The 27,309-nt window shown below is 41.3% G+C and overlaps 1 protein-coding gene across 1 annotated transcript in view; it reads right to left on the bottom strand.

Annotated features, from left to right (window-relative positions):
• Positions 1-27,309, bottom strand: part of CFAP53 (cilia and flagella associated protein 53) — a 500,763-nt gene that overhangs the window by 279,610 nt on the left and 193,844 nt on the right. The gene's annotated exons all lie outside the window — the stretch shown is intronic.

Genomic DNA, 27,309 nt, shown 5'->3' with positions numbered 1-27,309 from the left:
TCTTAGTGAAGGGCTTTAGCATCAGAGGATGACTTCTCAGTGATTCCCAGTTTACGGTAGTCTGCAGACATGGTTAGCCAGAGGTCTTGGTTCATGGTCTGGAGATCAGAACAGTAAATGTCCTACAAAAGAGGTCCCAGCACTGTGCCCTGAAGGTTACCACTGGTCACTTTCATGCCCCTTGAATAGGCATCGGCTAATACTGCACCATGTTGGTCTGTCTTTTATACAATTTGCTATCCGTCTTCCGACAAAGGGATATATTTGTAATGCATTAAGCTTATTAACTATGCTAATATGGGAGATGGTGTCAAACGCCTTGGTCAGGTCAAGGTGTGTTGTGTGGGCAGCATGACTGTTATCAACAGCTTGGGTTACCCTTCGAAGAAGTTAACAAGATTCTTTAAAAATGATATACCCTTGACAAAGCTATACTACTGTGAGTTTACCATGAAGAGATTTGATTTTTAAGGTAAAATACTACAACTGACAGATTATTCAACAGCCCACAATTAAAATAGCTTTATTTCCCCCAGCGAAATGTCACATTTATTTTTGCCACATCACATCTTTTCTTTGTAAAAGATCAAAATATTTTAAACTAAAAAATTTGAATATATTCAGTGTGTATGCGTGGAGTCATTTAAGTAGAACATACTAGATTAATTCAAGCGTCCATTCCTTAATGGCTGATCCTGTTACTCTGCATTTCTGAAATGCATACAGCCCACAGCTATGACCTACTGCATCATTAAAGGGAAAGAAAACCTGCTCATGTGTGACAGACTCCTCAAACCTGTAGAACTAGTAGGCTATTTGGGAATGAGACTTCACAATTTCACTGCATGCCTGCCAGTTTCCGACTATAAGGCACACACAACTTTACATATTTGTTTAAAACATTATGCGTATGCATGTTTATGACCATCACAAAGTACAGTAAGAAAATGGACGCACACACACACACACACACACACACAGACATACACACATTCACTGCCATGTTATCTGCTTTGAAAGTGACTGAACTGAAAGCATACAAAACAAACACACTTTCCCCATGGGCATTAACTGCAAGCTTAAGCATAAACAAGCTTCACAAGCTACAGTGTGAAGCTGGCAGCTGATGTTAATGATACAACAGAAGGCATTAATTTAATATCAGTGTTCCGTCTCAAAGGGAAAAAAATTCAGAGAAACTGAGATTGAATCTTCTTTCATTCCAGTCGCTTCGCTTATTCTTGGAATTTGCAGTGGGAACTTCCAAAATCGTTCATCCCATTTACCTCTGCCAGACTTGCTAGTAATAATACTGTTTGCTCATATTAAAAACATATTAGCTTACAGTAAAGTAGGATAGGAATACTTTGAAATGATGACAGTAGTATAACAAATGAATATAGCATGAACATTTCATTGTTTGGTGTACAATACAAAAACTGTTCAGAAACAGTTAAATTTACTATGCACTTATTTAGTACTTGTTTGTCTCACAGGCTGTTTCTTCCAATTAGTTGTCAACTGCCCAGCTGACATGAAAGCTCCAATCACACAGCCAAGCATGGTTTGAAGGGAAAAAAATATTTTTCAAGCCTTTAGCTGCCTCAAAATTGTGCTGCAACAGGGTGAATCAGAAAATCTTATAAAGAGGCAAATCAAACCTAAAAATTGAAAGGTACCTCCAAATTCAGTAAAGCTGAGAGGCATTCTCAGTATTGAAGCCACTGGTGCAACATAGTTATCAAGAATGATACAACTCGGGGCTAAGAAGGGGTCCACAGAATGAGTAACAGAAAAAGTGGAAAGGAAGGGGGTACATTCTGTTGCTGCTCTAAAGACAGAGATAGAAAAAGGGGCACTCAGTTTAGTTTTGCCTTGATCAATTCCCTCATTATCTTTTCCAAATCAATATGCAAGGACAGACAGTAGAGGGATCTGGTTGAATGTACAGACATTACTGAAGATAGTCTAGATTCTAAATTCCTAGACAGTTCATTTTCAGAAGAAAATCACACTCTTTTTAAATGGTTGATTCACAGCTACCTTCGGGAGAGATGCCTGCAGAAAATTGACAAGTACCATTAGATTTTTCACTACAAAACCACCAGTTTTCCTCTTTAACACCTTTAACAAAATCAGAGTGACATTTTCCTTGGTCCTTCTTGATTTTCAGGACTAGCAGAAGAACCCTTTCAAAATCAGCTTACTTTTTTTTTACACAGAGTCTTTTCACCAAAATTTTTACTAATGTCACATTAACATCAAGTGTTCCATTCCTAGACACACCAAACATACAAAATTGAGTATTTTGAGATGGAATTTTATGTCCACATTTTGAACGTTTGTTTTTAATTTGACACTTTAATTTTAACACTCTTCAAATATAAATGAATGCAAACAATAAAGCCAACAATCTCAAGGCAAACAACACCCACAATGGAACACTTAACTGTGGAACACACAAAAATGCCACAAACAAAATGATGACTCGAAGGGATCAAGGAGGAAAAGACAAACAAAAAATAGTTGAATATTATAAGTATTGTAAAACATGGAAGAGTCTGACCTGACAGATGACCATCTTCGAAAATGTTCATCAAAGCCAAAGAAAATAGCTACCAAAACCATAAAAAAGAAGCTTGGGTGACTCTCAATGCATGCAGGATGTTGTTGCAAACACAGTATGCACTGAAGTATGGTATCTGTAAGAGAAGGACTTTTTGAACAAGGGAGAGTCTTAAGGGTGCTGAGTGATTGCAGACTGTGGCTTGCCAGTCCTGATGCTGAAGTGAATAGACTGATCATGTAAAATACACTGAGCCTAACACTGCACCTTAAAAACTTGATGATGTTAAGTGTGTTTGAAAAGATGCCTGGTGATTTCCTGCTGTCACAGAGATGGGAAGAGAAAAAAGGTGTAAACTCAAGCATTAAATGAGGTGAATGCTCGGGGGAAGGGGGGGTAGTCCAAATGGCAAAAATGACAATTGAAAGACTGCTGCTTTATTGGAAAACACGCATTTCCTCTAAGAAGGGCTCATTGTAATATTGCTGAGTTTTGCTTTTTCTGTGAAACTTAAATTGCTGTTGAGAATACTTTCATTTCAACTAATCCCAATTTGGAAAATTGCTATTTTTTAAATCGGGAATATCAGTAATTTAGTAATGAGGAGTAAGAGATACAGACTCATCTTTACATGAAATGTAAAACCAGATTTTCACTTAAAGAGATATTTATATTCCCCACTCCTCATGCGTCAAAATATTTTCCAAATGACTGCTAGCCTCTATTAGCCCTTTCCCCACCCCAAAATTCTTGGAATCAAACTTCAGAGTTCCTGCCTAGCAGCTGATTATTACAGATAATTCACCAAGACTATGTAGCAGAATTAATTCAAATACCACAAAAATGCAGTTTGTTACACAATACCTTCTCATGAAGTAAAACAAGTTTGTGGCACCAGAACACTTGCCTTGAAGACTCACTGCAAGTCTTCAGGGCAACTCCAGACACCGATGCACTTGAAGTAGCATCAAAATATCAGTATACTTTAGTGCAAGTACTCCTATGATGAGGTCTTGTTGAATGTTTCTCCAGTATATCAAGTCGCCTGCTGTTACTCAGACCATGAAGCATTAGTTTGTACCATTCAAAAATCTCTTCCCCCCTAGCTTACTCGCTGTTTCCATGTTATATGAGGAGATCTGATTTCTCTCAACACCTGATTGAAGCCTGCCAAGAGTTTACAGCTGACCATGAAGGAGGCAATTTATTAACCATGTCATCTATGGGATGCTTTTAAGACATTCTTGCATGCCAAGTTGAGAACTTAGACCATTGGCATTTGGAAAACTTGGAGTGCTGAATTAAAGGTACTGCAGGATATCTATAAGAGGGAATTGCACTCACAAAAGATATGCAACCCCCTACCACTAACTCTATCTTTCATATTAAAGCTAAAAGTCAAGAAGTTTTCTTTTTCAACAGAAAAACTGAAATTGCACTAGATAAATTGTTTTCAATATTTTAAGCTTTCACCTCAAGTTCACTCCAGACCAGCTAGGAAATGTAGGCAAAAACTCAGACACAATACTCATTTGTTATCCTTTTTCAGGGATGCTCATAACTCTCATCTACCTGTTCATAAGATCCTGGAACAGTTTCAGACCTAATACCAGTCACTCCATGCTAAGCCATGAGATCCTATCTCACTGCTCGCAGACAAACAAAACCCTTTCATTTCTCTCATCTGAGCTTCCTATCTTAATGCCAGAACAGGTTAAGAATTATCTTTCAACTTTCTCTAAACAGGAAATTCATACAGCCATTTGAAGACTTAAACAAAATAAAGTATCTGGGTCAGATAGGCTCCCAGCTGAAGTATATAAATCTTTACCTCCTCTGGCCTTGAAATGTTTCGGGGAAGCCTGCTCTCCATCATCTTGGGTATTCTTCAGAATTTATATTGTTTACCCAAATAGAAAAGTAATCTCTCCAATCAGTTTTAATGACATGTAAATGTTTCCTCAATATCAACCATAAATTATTTGGGTTTACTTTAAATCCTCCACATTTTAAATATGTGGGAGGTTTCTCTCACTTTTTCATGCAAGGACACCAGCAATGCAATATTAATGTTCACTCCATACAAGATATTCTAGATCACTTTTTAGAAGAACGGATTACCTGGAATATACCTTTTGAATTAAAACTTGTATTTATCAAATCACTTTTATACCAAAAGTTCCTTTATATATTTTAGAGCTTGCCTATAAGAATACCCTATTCCTTGTTATGGAGATGGAACAGGCAAATAGTAGCTTTTCTCTGATCACTCCGTTTGATACATGGCTCCACCAGTGTACATTATGTCACAAGTAAATGCTGGTATACAACTCTTGAGCATGCGTCTTGCATACCAAACTGCTATATTATGGCATTTTACTGGTTTACATTCACCAAATTCTTCACCTTTATAGGCTGAGTTAATGTCAGTAGCAGTTTAGCCATCCTTAAGAGCATATCCCCATTGTCATTTTCATAGCATGCTTAATCAGAATTAAAACTTGTTATATATCATAGCTATGAGATGCTTTAACAAACTTCCAGCTCTTGGGGTCTCTCAGTATTTGATTACCTTTTATAAGACAATGTCAATGATACTTAAAGGATAGGATCCATCAGACATGTTATCTATCTTAATTTTCTCATTTCCAGCACAACCCAAATTTGCTTTCATCCAGGACACATTTCCCCTGCAGGGCTTGCAGACAAAGGCTTCTAATTTGTATTTCAGTTGTACCAAAACTCAAGGAGACTGTCCTTTACAGACTTGTCATCTAAAATTTTCCTGAGGTATCAGCATATTTTTTATTATCAGTTTAACTCATTATTTACAACGATTCTATATATTAAGCATCTAGGAGAAATTACTAGATTTCTGTTCTATCGTTTGTTTGTTTATTAACATATTTACAGAAGCTACTTTTAATAATAATTGATTAATCTATGTATTGGGTTTTGGCATAATAGTTAAGGTGTTTACCAGATAGACACAAGGTACAGGATTTGATTTTGATAGGGAATTGGATAGGGTTTAAGAGGACCCAAGGGGTAACTAGCCTAGTACTTAGCTATGAAGCTGCATATATGTATAGTACTTAGCAATGCACTTTTTAATCTAGCCAGGGAAGCCAATCAGTGGTATTGTGTGCAGACAAGCAGTGCACTTATAGAAGACCATTATTCAACTACCCCTTGGACTCCCTCAAGACATTCCTGCTCACCAAGATGGAGATTATTTGTTTGGAAGTGTATTCACCACCTTCTTTCAACCCTAGATATTATCTGAAAGCAAGGGAACTCTGCAGATATTCAGTGCTGGCACTGCCATTTCAAAGGGATCATATCATTTGAAACTGTATCATACTTAATGTTCTTGGTCTTGTTAAGAACATTCATCCATCTACCAACTTAACTGAATAAACTACTGGAAACTTCAACAAGGTGTCTTTATTCCTCCCACAGGGAGGGTATCAGAGAGAAATTCTCCTAGATCTGCTAGCTAAAGTGATTTTATCTGGATATATCCTTTATACTCTGTTTCTTGTTAGTCTTTCACTTTCTGGGTCCCAGGTGGGATACCAAACTTCATTGGATCCCTCTGGATTATCTCTGTTTTACTTTTCTAAACAGTAGCACAAGATAAATATGGAAGTCTGATGAAATTTTAAAAATGCTATGCCAAAAGATAGAAAATAAAGTTCCCACCAACCTGAAACTGGAAAACACAAGACAGAATGAGGGTTAATTTGAGGCTGCTCATCTGATTACATAGATTTATCTTGAAGGTGGCAAGGGTGCTACTCTGATTTCCATAGACTGGGAGTTTGTTCCAGAGGTAGAGGGAATACATTGGAATAGGAATCTATTGCACCAGTGGCTTATTTATCTGTCATTGAAGGGTTAGTTCCTTAACTGGGTGAGAAAAGTACAGATGTGTAAGTAAACTTATCATAACATTGTACTTTGAGTGATCATTGATATAGTAGACTTGGCTATATGGGTTATATCCTGCATAGGATTTAACAGATGGCCAGTTTCCAAAGCTTCACAGAAACCTTCCACATGCCCAAACCATTATTCCTCTTGCAATGAGCTGAAGAAAAAGAGATGTTTGGGTACCAAGCCCTTCAGAGCTTTCATAACAACTGAAAGAACAAGGCTACAGCCATGAAAAGGTCAATGCTAGGAAATTAAAACTAGAAGTTCTCACTCTGGCAACAAACACACAAACTTAAGGGGATGGAATCAGAAAAATGCTACTTCATATGTAAGAAGCTATGCTTCTTCATATTAATGATGCAGGAAAATGTTCTCATATTCAGTCTTCAGAACATGTTATCAAAAAAGGCAAGCATGAACTTTTAACATAGGAGCTTGATAATTGAGAATTCTAAAAATAAGTACTGCAGAAAACACACTTTTTCTAAATCTATCAAAAGCTTCCATTTTTGTCAGAAGGGAAAGGGTTGGTAGTATCCAGATGCTTAGCAGCAGCTGGGTTCACCAGAGAAATAACAGTTGGGTCAGACCTGATATTACTGCATAAAAACTTATAAGACTGAGAAACCTAATACAATCTATCTGCATTTTTGACAGTGGCAAGCTTGCTGTCAGGCAAGTTACAGGCTGTCACAAATGCATGTGCCAGTGCTGAAAGAACAGAAGGAATAACTGCAGGTTCACAAAATTTCAGTTGCAATAAATCATAATACTTCTTCAGGGACAGTAGAATGTCATTATGCTCCCAATGAAACAAATAATTCACTCTGGAAATTGTTTCAGAAAAACAGAATCCTTCCTTAGCATATGAATTAGAAACCTGAGGAGAAAACACAAACGTCTCCTCGCCATCATTTCGTGACTCAAAATATTGAACCTCTTCAAAAAAAAAAAGAATTCTATTTCTCTTGTCAGAAACAGATGAATTGGAAGGATGAACACCCTGAATTAAACCCTGAGCTATGCCCAATAAATCACTCCTGTCCAAAGTAACTGAAACAGAAGACGTGTACCTCAGTGTAGGCTTCTTTTTGACAGAAATTTCTAAAGAAACAGACCCACTTTTTTGAGTTAAAACCTCCCTAGGGACAGATATTCCATTATGGAGAGAAAGAGAGGAATTCCTTGCTCCTTCACCCAAGAACAACAAGAGTGACTCTCCTTTGCCCACCAAGGGCACTCCAAAGGCTGCAGTGGACGTGTTTAACCTTTGGTCTAAATGGGCTGTAGGGACTATACAAGAGGGAGTCAAGGAAAAAGATTAATGGTCTGAGGACCCAGAAATGGCCAAAACAGGGTCACTCTCTGTGGCTGAGGCACTTTAGCAGCCTGCTGCAGAGGTAAGGGTTACATATTAATTTCCTTCTCTTTTGGCTGGTAGTAGAAAAAACTGAGGAACTTGTAGGTTGTCCAATGGTAAAGCCAAAAAAGATGCCAGATTCCTGGTTCCTGGAGAAGCCTGGCAGCAGTAGTCAGTAAAGCGGGAAAAGAGTAAAAAAAGTCACCTTTACCCATAAAACACAGTGAAATGCTTTAAACACAGCTTACCCCAAAAGTAATATAACACAACTTTTACCAAGGAAAAAGTAGTTTTAAATCAGTTTTAATAATTTTTTTCTACAAAAGTAAAAAGTAATGCTCTTGTTTAAAAATTACTAAGTCACATGACAGTCACTCAGCTTAAAATTTATAATTTATCAGAAAGTTAACTTTCTGTCATAAAATTAGAATATAGAATTTTCTTTTTTCCTCTGAAGGCAACTTACCTGCTCAGCAATGGAGAGTGTTAGCTGACAACTGATCTTCAAAATCCCACAAGAGGAACACTCTTCAGAGGCATGAAAACTCTGAAGGCCATGGTGCACAAACCACTCTTTTCCTTCAGTTCAACTCAAGCTGAATAATGGTTTCGGCATGTGAAAGGTTCCCTTGAATGTTTGAAAGCTGGCTGGCTGTTACATCCTGTGCAGGATTTAACCCATACAGTTGAGGCTATTGCAACTGTGATCAATATGATGAACATCCATTTATTCTGCAAAGGAATAGAATATCAAGGAGGGTCAGATCTTTTGTGATGCCCAAGGCTGTACACAGATGACCATAAAGGAGTCTATAAGAGATTGCATATAGAATGAGGACAGACTGTCCAGATAACTGAGGGCCTTGGGGACTTTGATCTTTTTAGTTAGAAAACTCTGAGTTTAGTGATAAGTTTTGACAAATACCTGACATAAGGGGCATTATATTCAATAATGAGTCTGATGAGGGATGGGTAAAGAGGAATTAAGACATATCTGGATCTAGAGGAAATACATTTGGAAATCAGGTGAGCTAGATAAAAGGCCTTTAAAAATGAGCCAGATGGAAGGCTTTCTGAACTTCTACAGAGACATGATAATCAGAAGATAAGGAATTAAAGGTTGACAGGTAAGTGCAAGGGAACTGGTCTGCAGACCATTTCAAGCCCAGACAAAAATCCTTATTCCACATTTCCCTCTAGCCTCAAGGAGGGCAAGACAAGATAGACCAGAAAAGAATTTCAGTCTGGCTATCAACAAGACTGTTTAGATTCTTTACAACAGTCTCTCACTGGAAGGTTGTGTAACCTGTATGGTGTGATGTACAAATGCTTTTTATACCAAAATGAACTACACTACATTTTTTCATATTTAAGACCACTGTCCTTGCATTTAACATTGTCCAACCCATGGTGGAAGGTGGAAGTCAGTGGAAGACTGAATAATAGCACCCGGTTTACAGTAATCTACAATAGAACAGTTAGTTATGTACTCACCATAACGATCGATGTATGTGGTCCATCTTGCCTACATTCATTACTGACGGGTTCGGAGCAGAGAATCGTCTCTGACTCGGCTGACTATTTTTTTCTAGCACGAAGTCTCTAATTGGCTTGGCTAACCTGGTATCCCAGGATGCACCTCGTCCCAACCCACAGATCTTGTTTGCATACATCGCAATCACTCCACATACACAACCCTCACTAAGAGGAATATCGCCAACCAGGAAAAAGAACAAATAACGAATTTTGAAGGGTCTCAGAGCAATTTTCCTCCAAATCCTTCAAGAAGGGGACAGGTGGGAGGGTACATAAGAAAGTAGGTGAGATGGACCACATACATCGATCGTTATGGTGAGTACATAACTAATTGATGTTATGTGGTCCTATCTCGCCTACATTCATTACTGATGGGACAGCGTCCCTAGCACCTCTAACCCGGGAGGCTCATAGGAAAATACTCCTGAGAACCGTGGAATCAAAGGACGCCCGGCCTCTAGATGCCACGTCCAGCTTGTAAAGAGAGATAGAGATATGAGAAGCCCAGGTGGCCGCTGCACAAATGTCATCCAAGGAAAGCCTGGCATGATATGTTATCGAAGTCGAGACTGCCCTGGTGGAATGAGCTTTAACTGGGAATGGTAAATTTCTGCCTGCTGATGAGTAAATAAAGGAAATGCAATCCTTAATCCACTTAGAAATTGTGCACTTGGAAACAGGGCCACCCGTTCTATTCTCTGAGAAGGACACAAACAATTGATCCGATTTCCTTACATGTTTCGTCCTGTGTAAATAGAATCTCCGTTGTCTATGCACATCCAATTGATGAAATTTGAACTCTGCTTTGCTGGGGAAGTTTGGAAAAAACACCGGTAACCCAATGGATTGGTGGAGGCTAAACATGGAAGACACCTTAGGAAGGAAGGACGGATTAAGTCTCAAGGATACTCTGTCCTTATGGAAGATCAAATACGGGGGTTTAATGGACAACGCTTGAAGTTCTGATACTCTTCTAGCCGAAGTGATGGCAACCAAGAACGCCGTCTTCCAGGACAAGAATTTTAGTTCACAAGTAGCAGCCGGCTCAAAGGGTGGAGAAGTGATGGCTTGCAACACCAGATTTAAATCCCATGGCATGACGGGTTCTGACACAGGAGGGTGAAGTAACCAGGCTCCTTTCAAAAAGGCCTTACAAAGTTTATGGCCCATAAGAATGGGCTCGTAGGATACATGGAAGTTAGAAATGGCCGCCAGCTGCACCTTAATGGTCGAGGGAGTGGAGCCCTGTCGGAAGAGCATAGCTAAAAAGTCTAAGACCGCTGATATAGGGGCTGTGAAAGGGTCCAGACCTTGGGCCTGAGCCCAGATGGAAAATCTCTTCCATTTGTTGGAGTAAATTCTACTGGTGGAGGACTTGTGAGACAACGATAGGATATGCACCACCTCAGGTGAAAGGGAATCTAGTCTAACTAATGATGGAAGTGGAGCAGCCAGACTGTCAACCTGAGGGACCGTAGGGAGGGGTGGGACTGTCCCGACATGTGAGTCAATAGGTCTGGCACTGGATCCAGAGTCTAAGGACTATCCACTGTGTACTGCTGAAGAAAGGGGAACCAGACTTGGTGGGGCCAGTGTGGGGCAATTAGAATCATCTTGCTTCCCAAGTATATGGCTTTCTGAATCACTCTTGGTAACAGAGGAAACGGAGGAAAGGCATAGAGCAGACCGGGAGGCCAACCGTGGACTAGTGCATCCCTGGGTGACTCCCCCTGTGGGGGGATCAGGGTGAAGTAGTTGCTGCATTTGGCATTGAGAGGACTGGCAAAGAGATCACAGCAAGGCTGACCCCACCTGCTGAAGATCCGAGTCGCAACTCGGTTGTTCAGAGACCACTCGTAAGGCATCAGAATAGCTCTGCTTAGCCTGTCTGCTATCACGTTGGACTTTCCCGGAATGTGCTTTGCCACTAGAACCCGTTGGGAAGACACTGCCCAATGCCACACTCTCATGGCTTCTCTGCAAAGGGGGTAAGACTTGGTTCCTCCTTGCTTGTTCAGGTACCACACAACTGACATGCTGTCCGAGTGAATTGCAATCGTTCCCCAGGGTAGAGAGCTCTGGAGTGCTTGCAATGCTAATAGCATCACTCTCATCTCTAGGACATTGATGTGTAAGTGTACCTCGTGATCCTGCCACGTGCCTTGGACCGTTCTGCCCAGATAATGCCCCCCCACCCTATCTGGGAAGCGTCCGTGGTCACTGTGGCAGCAGGAGACAAAGGAACTAGATTCCTCCCCTTGTCCAGGTTGGAGGAACATAGCCACCAACGGAGATCCTGTCTGCACTGTTCCGTGAGGAGAACTGGATGAGAGAGCGGGAATTTTTGAAAGAACCACTGGACTGAAAGGAGCCACTGGAGGATCCGCATGTGTAGCCTGACTAAGGGCATTAGCATGATGGTAGCCGCCATGGATCCCAATAGCTGAAGAACTAACCTGGCTTGGACCTTCTTGAGGGGCAACAAAGCTTGAATTTGAGATTGCAGCACTCTTATCCTTTCTGGAGGTAGAAAGGCCCTCATTTGAACAGAGTCTAGCTCTGCACCTATAAATACAACACGCTGTGAGGGCAGCAAGGCAGATTTGTCCCAGTTTAATGTAATTCCTAGCCTTTGGCAAAGGGTTATGGTAGCCTCCCTGGCTTGAATGAGGAGATGCCTGGTGGGGGTGGTAAGGAGCCAATCATCCAGGTAAGGAAACACCTGGAATCCTAGACATCTCAGGTGAGCTGTCACCACTGCCAAACACTTGGTAAACACCCTGGGGGCTGTGGTGAGACCAAAGGGCAGGGCACGAAACTGGAAATGACTGTCTCCCAGCCAGAAGCGTAAATGATTCCTGGATGCCTTGTTCATCTTGATGTGGTAATAGGCATCCTTGAGGTTGATGGAGCACATCCATACTCCCTCTCCCAGCAATGGGAAGATGGACTGAAGAGTGACCATTCAGAATTTGGACTTCAGGATGTAGTGATTCAATCAGTTGAGATCCAGAATGGGTCTCAGGTCCCCTGTTTATTTCGGCACCAAAAAGAGTCTTGAGTAAGTTCCTGATCCAATCTGGTCTGAGGGGACCGGTTGGATGATTCCTTTTTCTAGCAGCTTTGATATCTCTAGTGCTGCTTGATCCCTTTGACTGGGTGGAACGTCCAGGATTTTTCTGATTGGGGGAGGGATGAAGTAAAGGGAATGGTGTAACCTCCGGTAATTATTCGAAGCACCCATCGATCCTGGGTGATGCTCTCGCACGCTTGAGGATGCCTCGAAAAATGGCCCCCGACTGGCTCCAGAATAGCACAGTCAGGGAATCCCTCAGGGATGCTGATAGGAAGATCCACAAAAGGAGTCGCGGTCTCCCAAATTGCGGGGGCCTCCTCTGCCCGTAGGATGGCATTTTCCAGAGTAATTCCCCCTTCCTCTGCCTCTGGAGGGGGGCTCACCATGAGTGGCGGGGAAAGACTTTTGTGACTTCTTGAACCATATCTTCCCTCCTCTCTGAGCCTTGGGATAATGCCTAGAGGGAAGAGAAAAACGGGCCCCTACAGCAGATAAGGTCTAACCCTCCTGCTCACATCTGGTGAGAGTGTCTTTCACTTTGGGTCTGAAAAGAGAGGACCCATCGAAGGGGGCATCAGTGAAGAAAGACTTGAAGGCCTCCGCGAAGTGACACAGGTGCATCCAGGCTTGCCTCCTAAGAGCCAAACCTGAACTAGCTGCCCTACTCACCCCCTCGGCTGCATAAGATATGAGCCTCATGGACGAGTTGACAATGGAACCAAGGATAGACAACTGGGCGTTAACAGTCTGCTCTACCGCCTCAGGCATGTTACCTGTCAAAGTATCTCCCAACTCTTTGAGGAGATCTCTCTGGAGCCGAGTAAAGTGACAAAGGTAATTCACCGACCCCAGTGTAAAGGTCGCTGAAGACAGGGTACACTTCCATACCGATCCATACTCCTGGACTCCTTGTTAGGAGGATGGATGGAAGAAGAAGCCTCTGCAACTTCCTGCTGAGTGGCTGACGCCACCACCATGGCATCTACGGGGACCCCTTTTGTCAAGAACTCTTTCCCTGGGGGAGCAGATAGGAACTTATTCGGATGACTGGGCACCGGTTCCACTGAATCAGGGTGCTCCCACACCCTTTGACAAATCAGGTCCAAGAGTTCATTGAAGGGTGGAGACACCCAGGAGGCGGAAGGTTGAGCTCCGAAGGCCTTGAGGAATACCGTCTCCTCCTCAGAGGGGGACTTGGAAGGCCAGTCGCCTCTCTGCCTCAATATCTCCAAGATGTCGGAGAAAGAGACATCATCGGAGGAAGACTTAGGGGACCCCTCTGCATCCTCGAGGTCGGTATTGGAGGTGATGGACTCGTCTTGGGAGTCTATGTGCTTCCTCTTGCACAACTTCTTCCTGGGAGGCTCCTCAGGCACAGACTCTGAGGGGCCCACAGAAAGTTGGGGACCACTCATGGGGGTGTCCTCAGGCCTTCGAGCTCTGCTGTCCATGGATAGGGGGGCATCAGAGGCTCTAGCCGGGGTGTATGGGGATGGAGTGACCAATTCAAGTGATGTCACTGACGACCTGGCCAGTGTGCTGCTCGCAGCCGACAGAAGTCCCGATGCATCCCCCTCGGGCCCGACCGAGGAAACCTGAGTGTCAAAACCAGATGACGGAACCGAAATGGTTGGAGCCGATGTCTGCTCCGATAAACCTGCCAGGGGTATCGGAGCCAGCGCAAGGACATCCCTCGGCACCGAGCACTCTGGCTTCGACAACACAGAGGTGCTTGGAGGAGGAATCATCGGTACCGACTAGGGGGCAGGCTCTGGAGCCGACTGGGTCAGAGCCGAAAACAATTTGGCTAACACCGGCAACTGAAGGAGCCTCTGGACCACCCTATCCACACCCAAATCAGGCAACCTCGAGGATTTGGAGGAAACTGAAGGAGATGGGGATCTCCTATCTATGGACTCCTGCCTAACACTGGGTGACCGGCTCCGAATTGGCTCCAAAAAGATCGAAGCAGAGGTCGACTCCAGTACCACAGATACCTCCTGCGGCCCCGAGGACAATGGAGCCGAGGAGGCATTATCCAAAACAGAGAGCTTGCCCTGCAGCTCCAAAGCTAAAGGAACCAATGAGGTATTAACTACTTTCAAAATCTTCTCCAGGGGCTCCGAAGAACTAGATGGAGTCGGAGATCTTTTCTTAGTTCTGGTAGATTTAGACTTGCCAGTAGAAGAAGCAGACTCTAGATCCTCTTCAGAGGCGGGCTTAACTAGGCCCTTCAAAATCAGTTTATTTTTCCTTTCTTGCAGCACCCTAGAGCTGAAGGAATGGCAGACACTGCATGATTCTTTTAGGTGAATCGCACCAAGGCAATAAACACAGATGGCATACCCATCTGTAATCGACATTTTGTAAGCACATTTAGAGCATTTTTTAAACCCAGAGGGTTTCTGCTCCTTCTGCTCCTTCGACATGTCAGACAAAAAAACAAACACTCAACAACTAACAGTAGGAAAGCGGGAAACACTACTGGACACAGGAACTCTAACTTAAACGTTCCCAAGGGAAGAAAAACTGACAAAAACAAACTACAGAACGATTTACGATGGAGAGGACTAGGTCCCTCTAAATTAAACAGGCCTAGCCCACCAAACACAAGGGAAACCACACACACTCTCCAAAAACTAAACCGAACAGGCTCAAACACATACAAAACACAATATAGCTATGAAAATAGCTTTTTTATATAAAGGAGAAGTACAAAAACTTTAGAAAGTTTAGTAAAAGTGTACTTAGCAACAGCCAAGCGCGAGACCACGTCCTAACTCAACGAGCGGCAAACGAGATCTGGGGTTTGGAGTGAGGTGCATCCTGGGATACAGGGTTAGCCCAGCCAATTAGAGACTTCGTGCTAGAAAAAAATAGTTGGCCAAGTCGGAGCCGATTCTCGGCTCCGAACCCATCAGTAATGAATGTAGGCGAGATAGGACCACATAACATCCATTGTTCCAGAGGGGTCTATATTATAAACACAAAAGCCCTTTTCAGTGAATACGAAAACAGCGGCACATATTGCGCGAACCGCGAAAACACCTAACACCCTAAACGGTGAAATTCTAAATCTTGAATCGTCATAGTTGGCCAACCCCACCGCCCGCTACATACTACCTACCCAAACAAAATAAATAAACCACATACATACACTAAACAAAACCCTACTTCTAACTCTATAGTAAAGTTTGCATATACTACCATGTATGCACTTACCTTAACCCGCATCCTAATCCTAATGTCCGTAACTATCACACACTTACCTTAAGGAGCTATACCCAAACAAAATAAATAATCCACACACATACACTTAACAAAACCCTACTTCTAACCCTACACTAAACCTTGCATACATTACTATCTATGCACTTACCTTAACCCGCACCCTAACCCTAAGGTCCGTAACTATCGCACACTTACCTTAAGGAGATATACCACAGAAGGGCCGACTATGATGATTCAACATTTTGAATTTCGCACTTCAGGACGATCGGTGTTTTCGCAGTTCGCTGAATACGTGTCGACATTTCCGTATTCACGTAAGTGGACCTTCACGGTTTTAACAGGGAACCATTCAAGAGTGTTGGCTTGAAGATCTGAAAAACAGATTTCAAACAGGCGATGGTCCAACACTGACTGCTATGGTATACCACTAGTAGCTTTTTTTTTTGCTTTCAGTATTCACATGTGACTCTTAATCACATGGACTCTATCAGATAAGCAGTAAGCTATCCACTAAAGATTTCAAGTCTGTCAATGTCTGCATGGGGAGTACTGTCAAAGGCTTTGGCCAAGTCCAGATACCCTGTTGTAAAGGGAAAATTAAATAAGAAGCATATGTTTCTGTAGAAATGTTCAAGTATGTGTTTAAGGGCATGTATAAAAGAAGCACAAAGAACTGGACATCTGTAAAGAAGCTGAATGTGCTTTATCCTTTTTAGGAAAAATCTTGTGTCTCTGAAGTATTAACCTTCTTTGTACATGAAGTTGTTGACAAGTATGTTTTTTCTCTCTCAAAGTAAAACTGCTGACAGTTGGAATTTAACTGATAAACATGTTTTGAGGAAGTTAGATATTCTGCCTGATACCCCAGCAACAGGGAGGCCGGTGTGATCCAGTTTGAAAGATGTGTACAAAGTTAATTGGTCAGTGTCCAAATATGCCTAGCTTAGCAACAAGATAATTATTGTACGTAAAGCTATATGTTTTGAAAATTGTCCAAAGATTGTTGCTCAGTATTACATTTCTTTGTCTTAATAACTGCTGATGCTGCATATTAAAGGGTATATAAGCTTGGAAATTTTATATTTCAGGGAGTCTCTTTTCCTGAAACTCTATCTCCCACATGCATGTGTGAAATAAAGATTTTGAACTGCTGCCAAGAGACTGAACTCTGTTATTGTCTACCTTAACAGTTGGTGCTGTGACTCGGATTTTCGGACTCTGGGAGTTGTGGTCACCGTCAAGTGGATGATTAAAGGGCCCTAAGCATGTTTTCTGCTATCACTTTTTGCCTGTGGAACCAGTTCACAACTGCACATTTTTTCATTTTAGTTCCTCTCTTGGCAGAAAATTGTAGTTGACAATGTGAGAAGGTAAGTGTTGCTTCACTTGTCTTTGCAAATTTAACTTGAACATTACTGTGAGTTTATCTATGTAGAGTGAATGTTTTTTTCAGGCTAATTATTTCCGTATGAGAGTAGGTTTTCTTTTTACATTTTTCAATAGTAGCCGAGACCTTTTGGCGAACTCACAAAAATGGGTGTGAGTATGAAAAGTTTTGTTAAAGAGCCTGAAAAAGGTAGTCCTGCAGGACAAATGTTTAAAAAAATATTCGCCTGAAAGTTGCATGTATGTAAGATTGTGGGAAAAATTAACAAAGAATGATGGTAAATTAGCATTTCCAGAAGGAGGTAGTTTTAATACGAATGTTTTAAATAATCTGCATAAAAGGCTTACAGAAAAGGGTAGAAAAATTCCTTTGGGCTGTTGGTCAGCCTTTAACTCCTGGATCCAAGAAACTAAAAAAAGGGAAAGGAAGTTAGTTGTTAGATGTTTAAAAGATAATACAGAAAAAATAACTACCCAGTTACAATCAGCCAATAAAATAGTCTCTGAACTTTAAGAACAGATGAATTCTACTGTTCTTTACCCACTACGAGAATTAAATTTTATTATTTTATTTTATTTTACATTTGATGACCGGGAAAGTCCGACTGGACACAGGTCCATTTTCAGCGGAGGCCCGGGGAGAAAAGCTCCACTTAAAACAATTGCTAAACAGATACATTTATAAGAAACAGCCCTGTATTCTTAATAGACACTTATATCTAACATTGCTTCAACATGCTTATGTACATCACATAGCTGTGTTTTTAAGGCAAACAACTAGTATATAGGAATGTATTTAGTAATTAGTTACAGACATATAAGGGACAAATTTGAGAATGCAGGAACACAACCCGCAATGCAGAACTAATCTCCCTAGAAATCAGAGAATACACCATATGTCCCTAGTTCTGGATAAGAAAGAAGAGTATTACGAGCCAGATGTTGCAGGTCACTCACATACCTAAGGAAGAGTCGTCAGATGATGACTTTCAATTTCCTCCACTGCTGCCTCCAGTACATTTTCCACCATCTCCCTCATCACCCCCCATAAACTAGTTCCAACACCCTCCTCTTTACTCATCAGATACAACAACCACACATCTTTCTGCTTCCTCATAAAATAGAGACGTAAAAAAAAAAAAAGTGTAAAGCTCAGCTTGCATCAGCTGAGATGACTCCCACCTCTGCTTCCAATAGATCACGAGTCCCCTACATTAGCCCTGTTACACGCAGGGACAATTTGAGAATGCAGGAACACATCCCGCAATGCAGAACTAATCTCCCTAGAAATCAGAGAATACACCAAATGTCCCTAGTTCTGGATAAGAAAGAAGAGTATTATGGGCCAGACATGTTTAACACGGAAGACATGCCCCCTTTGTCTCATTCATCTTCAGAGGAAATCAACTCTGCGGATGACAGCCCTGGCTGTCCCTTATACCAGTTACACCAGGTCCGAAACCCAGCCTTTAGTACTATAAAAGGTGCCAACCCGACCATGCAGGTGGTTAGAGCATGGTCAGCTGTAGATTTCCAAGCAATAGTTCAGTCACTTCCTCCCATTAGACAAACCCTGCAAAATTTGCCAGAATATTAGCCAGCCATGTTAAATTACAGAATCCAACTATCAAAGAGATCAGAGCAGTACTAGAGTATGCCCTACCCCCTGACCTCCTAAAGCGTGTCTGGGAACATGCAGGAGTTCTGCCTCAGGTACTGCAGCATACTGATCAAGATTTTTCTGACATTCATGATAAAATATTACAAGCCATTATGGTGTGGTGTGTCCACCAGTGCCTAATTGGTCTAAAATTAAGGCAGTCAAGTAACGGGAGTGGGAGACTATTGATGTCTATTTGAAACGCATGACTGATACCTTTGAAGCCTACTCCGGTTACTCTGCAGTAACTAATCATCCCGCAGCTAGCGGGCTATCTGCTGCCTTTGTGGAAGGACTGTTGCCCTCTGTTCTTGACCAACTGAAAAAGGTGTGCCTAAACTGGCCTAGTTTAGGCTTGTATGAGTTAGTCTCCCATGTACAATATTTAGCTAATCTCGTGGATAGGGAAAAGCGAATACAAAAGGAGCAACAGGAAGAGGCTCATTTACAGGTATTAACCTCCTTCATTCAACAACAACAGCAGCAAACATGCTCTAATCAATGCCCACGAAGTAATAAGAGAAGGAGATATAAAAAACAACCCAGGTTTATTGCCCTACAGCAGCAGAGGTTCCCAGGGAATCAGAGGTTACAGCAACAAAACTTGAACACGTGTTAATTGTGGTCAAACAGGGCACTGGAAAAGCAATTGTCCTTACTTTCAACTGATGCCTCAGCCCTGGCAGCCACCGGTGGCACAAAATTTATAGAACTGGCAACAGACTGCCACTCAACAGGGTGGGTCTCAGCCAGCTTTACAACCTGCTGCCCCCTCCTTTCAGCAATCACAACCACCTGTGATTACTACTCAATGGCAAGCCCCTACTTTGCAGACTAGCCAATAGGATTGCCTAGAAGAAGATTTACGGCTATTGCCTTTGCTTCCAGTGCAACAGTCTGGACCATATGTCCATTTACAAGTGCAGAATTCTTCCATTCCTTTCCTAATAAATACTGGGGCAACATGATCTATAATTACTGTTTCCTCAGCTACTCCCTTACCCCTTTCCACAGACTCTGTAATAGGAATTGACGTATCAGGTGTAAAGGCTAATTACCCTGTTTCTGAGCCAGTAAAAGTGAATCTTGGTCCGTTGTCCGCTGAACATGCCTTCCTAGTAGGGACCTCGGCTCCTCTAAACCTGTTAGGAAGAGAATTACTATGTAAGTTTAATAACTGTACTATACTGTACTGTACTGGAGTCTTTTTAAACGTTCCTGAAAGTCAGTTTTTAACAGATGCCCCTGTACTACACGAGGATGTCATGTTTTCATGTTTTGATTCTGAACAAACTACTGTTGCAACGAAAGGCCATATTCTTTTAGGACGAGTACCCCTCTCTTTGGACCACTCACAATAATGATGTAGGCTGCATAGTAGGTGCAGAACCTATTCAAATTACCCTAAAACCAAATGAAAAACTACCAAGAATAAACCAGTATCTCTTATCATTTGAAGCTGAGAAGGGTATACAGCCTGTAATTCAAGCTCTCTTACAGCCAGGCATAATGGTGCCTGTCACTAGTCCCTGCAATACACCAATCTTACCCGTCAAAAAAACAGAAAAGGAAACTTATAGGTTTGTGCAAGATCTTCAAACAGTAAACTCCATAGTAATACCAGTATTTTCAGTGGTTCCAAACCCACCGACTATTATGAGGTCTATACTGCCTATGGCCACCATTTTTTCAGTCATAGATATTTCTTCTACTTTCTTTTCTATCCTGCTAAACCCTGACAATCAATACCTTTTTGCTTTTACGTATCGGGGTCAACAATATATGTGGACAAGGTTGCCACAGGGCTAAGTAGAGTCCCCCACCCTTTTCTTGCAAGAAATGAAATGCCAATTGAACAAGAAAATATTTCTGTGCAAGTCTACTCTAATACAATATGTAGATGACTTGTTGCTCACTTCTCCATCTCTTAATGCATGTAAAACTGACACTCTTACCCTGCTCCAACACTTGGCTGCTCTAGGGTTTAAGGTAAACAAAACAAAACTTCAGCTGTGGAAACCCCAGGTCCAGTACCTCAGACATCTCATTTCAGCTAACTCAAGACAGGTGTTCCCTTCTAGGGTGTCAGCCATCCAGTTGGCTCATAGTCCTACAACTTTAAAACAGCTTTGTTCCTTTCTTGGCCTTACTGGATATTGTAGGCAGTGGATTGTCAATTATCCAGAAGTGGTAAAACCTCTGTTGGAGCTCCTAAAAAAAGGATTTCCCTGAGCCCCTACCTTGAAACGATAACCCTAAAAATGCTTTCTACCAGCTTAAAACCCTTCTATCTAACACACCAGCCTTAGGTTGACTGGATAACTCCAAGAAATTTTACCTCTTTTGTTGTAAAAGAAACCACGTAGCCCTTGGGCTGCTGGCGCAATAATGAACTGGTGGGTGTCGTCCGGTCGCCTACTATAGTGCCACTCTTGATTCAGTGGCAGCAGCTTTGCCTCCATGCTTACATGCAGTGGCAGCAGCCACATGTCTCTACGATATGGCATCATCCTTAACTCTTGGCCACAATACTTTCTTAGCCATACCACACACAGTGGAATCTCTTCTTTTAAAATCTAAAACACAGTCTTTGTCTATTACATGTCTTACCAAGTATGAATTAGCATTATTAAATAACCCTTCCCATAGGGTTGTCTGCTGCCCTCCCTTAAATCCAGCTTCTCTTTACCCACATCTGAAGAGGGGGAACCGCATGATTGTCTTTCTGCTGTTAATCTTATGCTTTCTCTTAGAAATGATCTACAAGATACAATGCTGGAAAATCCGGATTTGATCCTCTTTGTAGATGGCTCCTGCTTGCGGAGAGGGAATGGCCAGCTGGTAGCTGCATTTTCTGTCTGTACACTTGAAACTGTACTCATAACTGGAATTCTGCAAGGACATGTGTCCGCTCAAGCAGCCAAGTTGGGTGCATTAACTGAAACTTGTAAAATAGCTAAGGACAAGACTGCTACTATTTTTACTGATTCTAGATACGGGCATGGTGTCTTGCATGACTTTGGAATATTATGGAAGCAGAGAGGGTATTTGACATCTGCAGGAACTTTGATAAAAAAACTCTTAGTTTGTACATAAACTGTTAAATGCCTTACTTCTGCAAAAGCAGATAGCCATTGTTAAATGTGCTGCTTATAAATCTAATTCTTCCTTTGAGACAAAAGGAAATAATTTAGTTGATTGGGCAGCTAAGCAGGCTGCATTATCATCTCCTGTTCAGGTAATACAATTGCAACCATTACAAACAGAAAACAAGTCTGACATTGTTTTATCGAATTGTTTAACTAATGTACTTTCATTTCAGAATGCCACTGAAGAGCACAAAAAGGTAAGATGGATTAAAGACGGCTGCACTCAGTCACCGGACAACCTTTGGTGCCACCCTGACGGCTGACCTGCAGCCCCACGAAATTTCCTTTATCAATTGGTTAGAGCATACCATTTGCCGATTTAGTCCATGCAGCATTTAAGGGCCTAGCCCAAATGGATTTAGACGATGATGTAATTGGAGTAGGTATATTTCCTGCCTATGGAGCTCCTAAAGCTATTTGGGAACTATGTAAGCTGTCAAAATTGTTAAAAGTTTTGGCAAATTCAACCTTTGAGTCTGCGAGTCTCATGAATGCTGAAATGACTGCAATGAGAGCTGTGGTACTGCAAAACAGAATGGCACTTGATTTCGTGCTTCCTTCTAAAGGGGGTGTATGTGTGCTAGTGCACAAAGAGTGCTGTACATTTATTCCAGATAACAAACATGCAATAGAGAGCCATCTGAAAATCTTACAAAAGGTTGCTATTTATTCTCTGGATGGGGAGGTGGAATACTTAAATTTTTGATGTTAATAGCGATTATTGCCATAGTATTGTTTGTATTGTTGTTTATATTAAAGGCATTATGTTTAAAATTGCCAAGTGCCAAAGCACCTGTAAAACTCCAGCATGTAATTACTGACCAAGGTGACACTGCACTACTGACCCCGCAAAATGTTGATGGATATATTTAAATGAAAACAAATGCAGATGATGTAATGAACGACTTTGAAAAAATGTATGAACGAATGCACAACAAAAAAAATTAAGGGTGATGCTTACACAGCATCAAATGGGGGATTGTAAAGGGAAAATTACATAAGAAGTATACGTTTCTGTACAAAGGTCTGAGTATGTGTATAAGGGTATGCATAAGAGAAGCACAAAAAACTGGACATGTGTAAAGAAGCTGAATGTGCTTTATCCTTTTTAGGAAAACTCTTGTGTCTCGGAAGATTAACCTTCTTTGTACATGAAGTTGCTGATAAGTATGTTTTTTTCTCTCTCAAAGTAAAATCACTGACAGTTGGAATTTAACTGCTAAACATGTTTTAAGGAATTTAGATATTCTGCCTGAGACCCCAGGAACAGGGGGCCAGTGTGATACAGTTTGAAAGATGTGTACAAAGTTAATTGGTCAGTGCCCAAATCTGCCTAGCCTAGCAACAAGATAATTATTGTATGTGAAGCTATATGTTTTGAAACTTGTCCAAAGATGATTGGTCAGTATTACATTTCTTTGTCTTAATAACTGCTGATGCTGCATATTAAAGGGTATATAAGCTTGGAAATGTTATACTTCAGGGGATTCTGTTCCTGAAACTCTGTCTCCCACATGCATGTGTGAAATAAAGATTTTGAACTGCTGCCAAGAGACTGGACTCAGTTATTGTCTACCTTAACACTGTTTATGCTGTACAACCATTATTTACTGCTTTTTGACTTTTTCAAATAAAGTAACAAGGTTAAACAGACACGCTGATGACAGCAGGATTAACAGATTTTCAATGCCTAGATTAATGAGGTCCGAGATAATACATTCCATACTTTTTATGTACGAGGCTAGCAAGACTAAAGGGTCTACAGTTTCCAGGGTCTGTAGTTTGGCAAGCCTTGTGAAATGACATTATGATGTCTGCTTCCAGGCTTAGCCAGTGGAGAAGCTTAGATTAAAGTTAAGTAGGAGTTCAAATGAGCCATATTTGATACTGAAAATCAGGCAACCTGGGATGTTATCAGGGCCCATGGATGAGGTTTTCTTAGTTTTTCAGATGACTAATAGGAATTATTATATTAATTATGGAGGTATCTGAGACTGTGAAATCTGTGGAATCGCTACAACTGTGGATGGACAAATTTTGCACTAAATTTGTAAGCTAGGATATTATCTATATACTTTAGGTCAAAGTGGGCAGTATTATTGTGGACAAGTTCTGAAATTTTCTTGATGTAGATACTTACCTTCCTGACAAAGTTAATGAAAGATTTCTAGCTAGTTTTGAATTTAGTGGCTATTTTAAGTTCATATGCAGCTTTGAGCTATGTAACAGTATCTTTAAAGCCTTATTAGTTTTTTAAGTGTGCTCAAAGTAGGTAGAGCAAGACCTCTTAAATGCATTAAATAATTTATTTCTCTTGATGTAGTTTATTTATAATGGTATTTCAACATAGTGGGTGTTTTTTTTTTATTCCACATTATACTTGGTATGGCTAGGGACTGCTTCATCAAAACAGCTATTTAAGAAATATTTAAAACAGCTATTTAAGAGAAAGTAGAAGTTAAAAGCATAGGCTGCGGGTTTAGCAATAGGTCCACTGGAAGAGGAATGCAGAATTAAGTTAAGTCATCAAGTAATTGAAGAAGGTTTGCTTTTGAGAAGTCCTAAAACGTGTATTTTAGGGGATGTACCACCAGATTTAAAGAAAAAGGTAAGATAATGTTTATTAAAGGCCTGATATAATCACTGATAAAAATATGAACAGTAAATTAGGACAGGCTACTTCATGGCTGAGCTAATTTTAACACTGATGCGGTATGTGAAGCACTTAAAACAGTATGAAGAAGTGAGCAAAGTGCCTAGAAATGCTAGCTTTATACAAGTGTCACATGCACCTACCAAGGTTCTAACAAATGCTAGCATGGGACCACAGAAAGCCTTCAAAGGGAATAATGAGCTGCAGTGAAAAACTGTGAACAGGGTAAAAAGGTAAATAAGACAAAACCCACAAGCTGTAATTGCATCAAATAGCATCTACTGGATAGGCCACATGGTATTAATAGAACTACTAATAGTGCTCTATGACGTCATAAAACTAGAGTGGTATCCTAGGAGAAGGAGGCTATTAAAGACAGGATAGTATATAGATTTTGAAATTATGGGATTAAAGGAGAAATGGGCAATGGCTTACATTTGTCAATCTTCAGCATCTAAACAGAACACTTTTTAGAAGGAGAGAGCTATCTAGATAACCATTCAAAATGCCTTTTCATTAAAGTCAGACAAACTAAAAGTCAAGGCTTGTGCAAAAGCTGAAGGACCTGATGGCATGTCGAACTCCACACGGGTCTCGACAGAGGCCTGCGCCACCACCTCAGTCACAGAAGGGGACTGTGAAAACACCTCAACTTCCTCAGCAATAACGAGGCTTGGAGGACTGGCAGACAGAAAATGGTTGTCATCAGAGGCCATAAGCTTGGGTCATTTTTCCTTGTCTTTCTTACTCTTAGGGAGGTCTTCCTCAGCACGACCAGCGAACACCATTAGATGATGCAAAGTAGATGGCAGACTAAGATGCCTAGCTAAGATTTCAGCCCTACTACTGATAGTCCTAGAGTTGAAACAGGTGCAAAAACTACAGTAACAGACGTCGTTGTCAGGGCCTAGACAGGTGACACACAATGTATGAAAGTCCCAGTGTAGAATCTGCTTACCACAGTGGAAACAATTGTTAACTGATGCACTGAAATACTTCTTCAGTCTCCTGCTGCAAGAAAAGACTGATGTCATGGTGTCGGCTTGGTCCTTTTATTCCCAAGCATACTGACATTGGATAGGATGTCCACCAGCCTTAGGAGGAGGGAGATTTCTATTCTGGTAATCAGGCCAGCCAAGAGCTTCAACAGCAGGAAATCCCACACGTTAGGATTGCAACCAGCACATGGTTCAACAAGAGAGACACAAAGAACATCTACTGTTGCCTGGGTCAGAAGGGAGTCACCACAATGATGTTTGGAGAGCCCTTCTGAATGTTCAGAATGATCCTGGATATCAGTGGAAAGGGCAGAAAGGCATAGAGGAACATTCCCATTCAAGGAAATCAGAACGCATCTGTTTTCCAGGCCTACTTGCAAATGTTGTCAATTGTTTGTTGTGAATGGGGGTGAAATGATTTTTAAGGAATTAGAGTGTTGCCCATAGCTGGAGCAAATCCTGGAAGACATCCTAATTCAATTGTCAATTACGAGGGTCTGCTCTGGTCCTGCTCAGTTTGTCTACCACAATATTTTGCTTTGAAGGAATGTAAGATGCCTATAGAGTGATATTGTCCTGAATTTCTATATTTCAGGCTACCACAGCTAATTTGCACAGAGTAAGATCAGGAACCCACAGTTTGTCTATTTATCACATCACCAAGGTGCTATCTATCATCACTTGCAGAGGCCCTGAGCCCCCCAGATTATTGAAAAAAACTTCATCTTCCTTCTTAGGGGCTGCAGGCTGGCTAAAGGGCATGTTGCAGGCTGCAGTAAAAACATCCCACAAAGATGGAAGAACAGGAGGAAGATATGTAAGCTGAGAAAAATCCAGTTGTAATAAATCATATTTTCCAAAGAAACAGGAAATGTCATTAGGTTCCCACTGAAATAACTGGTTCATCCTAGATATGGTTTCAAAAAAGAAAATTCTTAAAGGCAGTCAAGATACTCTCATCAGAAAGAGTTTTCTGAGGAGGAAAAAAAACAGCAGTTGTTCTCTCACAGTCATTTCTCATGTTCATTACAATGGTACTCTTCAGAAAATGAAGAATTCCTTTTTTGTTATCACTAAATCCAGAATGTGAAGGGTTAAGAACCTGAACCAAGTCTCAAGCTAAGCCCAATAAATCACTCCGTCTGAAACATCAGAGGCAGGAGAAATGTTTAACTTTCTGCTTCTTTTTGAAGGAATCTCCATAGATGCAGACAAAGTCCCATTACATACATCACCCCAGGGAAAGGATGGACAAGAGTGGTCCTCCCTTGCCCACCAAGGACACACCAACAGCCACAGAGGATTTATTTAACCCACCAGTCCATGGTGGCTGAAGGAACTACACTAGAAGAAACCAAGGAAAAAATAGTGGTCCAAGGTATCAGAAATGGCCATTGCACAGTCACTTATCTGCAGATGAGGCAAAGTAGTAGCCTGTTAAAAGGGCAAAGGCAGCCTGGAAATTTTCTTCCCTTTGTGGCAGGAAGAGGTAAGAGCCAAGGAACCAGTAAGTTGTTCTATGGTAAAGTCTAAAAGGAAGTCTGAAACTTGGGTAAAACTGGTAGCAGTAATCAGTAAAAGGTAGGCATCAAAAAAGTAGTTTCACCTTTAAAACACTGTGCCAAGTACAACATACACTTATCCCAGCCTCTAAAACCCAATGTATGAAACCTTTCTCACACAAAAATTAGAGAAAAGTGCTAGCCACCCAGTTGTGTAAAACTTGGCTCAAGATGATTGTCACTGCAGAAGTGA

Source organism: Protopterus annectens, chromosome 1.part1, assembly GCF_019279795.1.
Source record: "Protopterus annectens isolate FY-2018-M chromosome 1.part1, PAN1.0, whole genome shotgun sequence".
NCBI classification, from domain to species: Eukaryota; Metazoa; Chordata; order Ceratodontiformes; family Protopteridae; genus Protopterus; species Protopterus annectens.
The sequence above is the reverse complement of the archived record's forward strand: the minus strand, read 5'-3'. Positions and strand labels throughout refer to the sequence as shown.